This window comes from Euprymna scolopes, chromosome 3, assembly GCF_053919585.1.
Source record: "Euprymna scolopes isolate OS-2025 chromosome 3, ASM5391958v1, whole genome shotgun sequence".
Classification (NCBI taxonomy): domain Eukaryota; kingdom Metazoa; phylum Mollusca; class Cephalopoda; order Sepiida; family Sepiolidae; genus Euprymna; species Euprymna scolopes.
Window position 1 is genome coordinate 70,934,504 of NC_136484.1, and position 6,144 is coordinate 70,940,647.

The following is a 6,144-nucleotide window of genomic DNA, read 5'->3' on the forward strand; positions in this document are numbered from 1 at the left end:
CGTATGTTGCATAGCGTGTTATCTGTTATAGGAGGAAATACGAAGAATTGATAGCCTTCGTCGTGTAGGGTAGAACTAGTTTAAAGTTATTGGCAAATAGTTTGGCCTTGTCTGATGCTGACGAGATGACTTCAGGTTCATTGAGGATGGTTGGGATAGAACGCACGCTTCTGTTCAGGATCCTGTTTGCTATTTGCCAAAACTGGTGGGAACCAAGCCGCTGCTCAGCAACTTTGGATTTAACGGACTGAGCATATAGCTCTCTTGCATTTTTTATTACTCTTTTACAGTGGTTGCTGGTGGTCCTGAAAGCAGCTCTAGTCACAGTGCATCTATTACGTTGGTAGCTATGGACAAAGGGATTCCTGTGCGCGATGGCAGCAGCACATTCACGGGAGAACCATGGCTGGCTGGTAGGTTTTTGTTGGAATTTTTTAGATGGAATGAATCAGTCTATGCCTACAATTAACTATTCGGTCAGGTCTGATACTATGGAGGACACATCCTTTTTAAACATGGAATGTAGGGGTAGATCAGATATAAATGTACGGAAGCTATCCCAGTCAGCCGTAGAGTATCGATCTACTGTACGGATGAGAGGTACGTCTGAGGACTAATTGCATATCGTTTTTATCTTAAGTGATACGACGGAGTGGTCGGAAGATCCCAGAGGGGACAGAAGGGAACATGAACATAGCTCAGGGGAAGTTGTGAGAAAAATGTCTAGAAGGCTAGCGTACTGACCGGAAGTATCGGGCACACGGGTGAGTTCGTGAACAATCTGGGTGAGGTCATAGACAATGGCGAAATCATGATAGAACCTTCCCTCATCATCTGTCTTGTTCGAGTGGGTCAACCATTCCACATTGTGGACATTGAAATCACCACAAATGTGGATGTTAGCCGAAGGATGAGCAGACAGTATGTGATCAATTTTCTTAGATATGCTCTGAAAGATAGTAACTCCGCTGTTGTGGGGGCGATAGAGGGCAAATATAAATGCGGTGGTGTAAGCAAGTGCAACCCAGAAGCACATATATGGTAAATTAGGGTCTTCTCTGGAGATATATCTACCACATGGGAAGCCATCTTTAATGTAGACACATATTCCATGCCCATGGCGATGTTGGGGGTCAGATTTAGATGTTAAGTTAGAGTATTCTTTTAATTATGAATTCGTCTAGGAAAGTGGTCGGTTCTATTCCAGTTTCACTTAGAAAGAATATGTCCGGTTTCGTCTCCTGTAATTGGGTTTCAACCTCTGGAAGGTTGGAACATAGACCCCTGATGTTGGAGAAGGAGACAGGGTAGTAGGGGTCTACGTTGGAGGATGGGGTTCTAGGTTTATTCGTGATTTTTTCTGGAGATATTTTATGTTGAGGATTTGGGATTTGTGGAACAGGTCGACAGACTTGGTTAGAGCAGGACAGAGAGGGAAAGCAGGAGAGAAAAAGATCTGGATTTTTTTTTGTAGCTCATGATAAGGTAAAGCCGTAACAATTACCCACTAGTATGACATCGAGAGGCCCCACCAGAAACTACTGCATGGTCCAGAATCCATTAACCAGATGGCAATAAAGACGCCCCAGTACTTTGCACCTGCTGATAGGACAGCCTCCTTAGTGGTTAATCCAAGGTTCGGGTCAGACGGATAACGTGAGTCCAGATGAAACGTTTACCTCCAACGCCCTTACTAGTGACATAGCCACAAGGATAGACATAGAAACAGAAGATTTCCGACATCTCAGGCTACTGTTCACGAAATACTGCCGTCCTGGAAAGCGGCTTTTTCTTCACCCTTTGTCAGAAAAATCACTCATTGGAAATGAGGACTGAGGGACAAATAAGGAGAAGCGAGAGTACCGAGAGCTTCCGATAATGCATCCACAATGCGTTGTCTACTCTCCATTAAAAAAGGAGGTTAAAGGACTTATTAATGATTATGTATGAAAATGTTGCACGTATGAAAATGTTGCAAGCGGTTTGACTAACACACGTATATCCAACTAATAGTTCGTATTGGTGTAATCGCCATATTGATTAATTGTTTGTAACAGTTGTCCCGTATCTATTTTTTCAGAAGATTCATCTAAATAAAGGCGGATATATTTGGGAATGGCGCCGTCTGAATAGTCATACGTTAAATTGACTAATTGTGCACAAGTTGATAACATTTGGCTTCTTTTAATGTTTTCCTCTAAAAATATATTTATATTCGCTTCTATTATGGTTTTGAACAGTAATTATCAAAAATAAAACTAAGTCTCTTTTAATCAGAGGAAATACTGAGATCGGAAATGATAGAATTAATATACTTTTAGGGAATAATATTATATTTTTCTTGTCTCACGATTTATTTAATTTTACCTTTTGTAGTATTTTTGCTTTATTATTAATTTTGTTTATTGTTTACGTTTTTCTTAAGAAAGTCGATTCTTATTATTCATAAGGCTTACGGGGTTGAATCCTAGAGATTTATCAAAGCAGACGTTCATACAAACAATTGTTTCCACTAGTTTTCAATGTTAATACTATGGATTCGACAAATACACCTTGTATATCATTGATATTAATTTTAGGAATACTCTTCACTACAAGTAGTGCTAAAAGTGCGTTAAATATCATTGTAATAATCTATTTAGAAAGGAAATATTGTCTTTCTGCATGAGTGCTAAGCCAAAAGTCAAAAACTACAAACGCCACACCTATAAAGTTTATATTCCTTTATTCAACATTGTCTCCAACAACATAAAAACACTGGATTTTAATATAATTATTTTGATGGCCAATTCTAACATAATTAGTCAGGGGGTTAACATTTAAAGCGATTTTTATCTATTATGTAGTAATACGTCGACGAATTTTCCAGTTGTCAGAAAAGCGTGCAAGGGGGTAGTGTATAAAGAGAAATCATAAAGAGAGGTGGACAGATAGAGAAGGGGCTAAGATAACGGGAGAGAATAAGAGAAACGTGTGTAAAAGGAGAACAAATAGAAAGAGAAGTGTTAAAAATTAATTTTTCAAATCTTTAATCGTGTTGTCCATGCGCTGGAAAACGTCGGGTAACCATGCTAAATAAATAACGAGCAAGGGCATATTATGGACGTGATAAAAGCAAAGAAAGACTTGGGTATTTGAAAATTATCTGAAAAATTATAAGTCATCATCTCCTCCTCCCCCCCCCCCGCCCAAAGTCGTTTTTTTTTTTTTTTTCAGGTCAGTTCAACTTTGAAAATATTATTTTCTGGGCTTTTTGAGATGAAGATTGTTAATTTCTATTGCTTGGATTATGCAAAGACCTGTGACGTAACGAATAAAGTATAGTTCTAAGTAACACTCTTTTAGAAGTTGAAGGTTCAATCCTCTGTGCGGGTGATACTTAGAAAACAACTGCGAATTACTTAAGACTTCTACTCATTCACGGCTAATGGTTTACTTCTACTTGTGCAGCTGCCATTGCTCAAAGGTAGCATGTGTACCGCATATTTAGCCGGCATAAGCCGACAGACAGAAGTTTATAGAATCTAGAAATAATTGTAAGAGAGAAATAGCGACAGCTAAGAGAGAATACACTGAAACCACCAGAAAACGCATCGAAGCACAAAAATTAGGAACCCGTGGATTGAATAAAATGTTCTATTCGAATTTCCATAAGGTTTGCCGAATTCGACAGAAAGATTTGCAGACTCTACAAGATACACATGAAGAAGGTGGGATGATACACTGGCCGAAACATTATGAAAATAACACTCAATATAAGAACAAAAGTCTAAATAATCCTAATAATACATATGTGATGATAAAAGTAAATTCTGTACATTTGTATAACATTTCATGTCATACAACCACATACACATATTTTACTTTGAGATAGACATTTTGATGCGATGATGACTAAATTGGTTAACGATACTGACCGAAAACTTGGGTGTACCATGTTCAGTTCGTTTCATAGAAACACTTTAATCAAACGAACATTTGACCTTGTGTCTAACCTCCTAATTAAGTGGGCAATAATATAACCGATCAATCGGCTATATATTCACAAAAACCATTGACCACTACGTAACCATGCATCACAGTTTCTCGTTTACTTTTCTGTATGCAACCCGGATACATAACCCCTGGATGCAAATTCCCTACATTCAAATAAAGAATCTATTTTTTGCAGGAGAGTGTATTGCTTCGGTGTGTGCATAAAAAATTAAATCGCTTCTTTTTTATAACTTGGTGGCCTCTTTGATTTGGCCTGTCTGACTTATTAACCTTTCGAACACACTTCGTCGTCAATAAATGATTGAAAGCTTCTCACTCTTGTCGTGAAATAATGTGATGTTCTAATGCAACCATTAAGCGAACAACTGCAAAGCAATTTTCAAAATTACTCAATATATATTTATAATGAAGTGAGTTAAGAAATTTCTATCTTTCTATATATATTTGTTTATGAAGATCGATCCAGACAAAATCTGAAGCCACTTAGTGTAAGGAGTTAACAAGAACGAAAGATAGTTATCGCAAAGAAATGGGATGCCTATTGACCTTAGTCTTGAAAAGTCAGCAATATGAGAATGTCACAAGCCTTAAAAAGAAGCTAATGGTATAGGAAGCCGTATTACAATAAGGCATCAAAACAGCAAATTGATGGACATCACTAGACAAACGAGTTAAACGAGTTGGAATAAAAGAAGCAGGGAATAGATCAGACAATTCTGAGGAACACATGCCATTTGCCATGGTATTATTTATAGAAAAGACAAAGACTAGCAACATCACGTCTGTGGATGCGAGGATGCAAAGAAGAAAAGTACATTGCATATACGTTTATATATAAAATTACTATTTTGAAATTTTTTAAATGTTTATATAATTTCGTTGTCGTAAAAAGTTAATTTATATATATATATATATATATATATATATATATATATATATATATATATATATATATATATATATATATATAAAATAAGATATGTGTATATGTTTGTATATCTTTTCTATGCATGAAATTCACTTCTAAACTAAGGAACCGATCATTATGGATTATACAAATATATTCGAGGCAACACGGTGAGTAACGTGGACATATTATTTTTTCAATCGTTACAATTTAGGAGTGTGCTATCAAACTCGTTAACACCTGTCCAACGATCCATTTTTTTTAAATAGCGAGATACAAAATATTGAATTGTGATAATAATTGCTCTACATATAATTAACTGAAAAAATCACTGATTAACTATTTTGAAAACATTGAGTTTGTTATAAAGAAAATACATGTTCTAAAATTGGTAGAAGCAATTATATATAAAGTTTTAAAATTTTAAACAAATTCAGAACATTTATCGATATATACATCTATATATATATATATATATATATATATATATATATAAATGAAACTGCCTCTCTGTGTGTGTCTGTGTTTGTGTAGCAAGCCACTGTATCAATTTTCAGTCTACAGACTTGAGATTTGACATAAGGGGTATTGAGATTTGGGATATCGTTTTAATCAGTTTTCGGCCATAATTTTTTTAAATTCCATTTTAACCTCAAACCAGGCACAGTGCCACTTTAAAGTAAAGGGTTACTATCGCGGACATAAGTTACAGGGACATTATGAAGGGAGATTAGCAGCAAGATGTCTGTTCACATTACACTTGAACTTCTGCATGTCAGTACAGTTGGGAAAGCAGAATCCCGTAAGGGGGTTCCAAAGTCTAACAGTTCTGAGGAAGAAACTATTGGAGTAGAAGGCTTTCTTACACCTAGGGATCTCTACTGAGTAGGGGTGGGATTTAGCTGCTTGTCAGGTTTGTCGGGGGTATTTACGTCGAGGAGGTACAAGTGCTTGTAGTTCGTCATTAAAATACTTGTAGAACAGGCAGAGTGATGAAACATTTCGTCGATGGAACAGAGGCTGAAGCTTAGATAACAGTTCAGGGCCTATCAGGTTGGCGACTCTCTCTTTTGAACCCTATCCAGGAGACAGAGTAGTAGCAGATGCACCAGCCCAAATATGACAATACATGGGCGAATGGTGGCCTTATAGAGGTACAGGACATTTTCAGTCCACTTTCTTCGCAGCAGCTTTGGCAATGCTCTCAATGTATCTGTTCCAACTCATGTTCCCTGTGAACG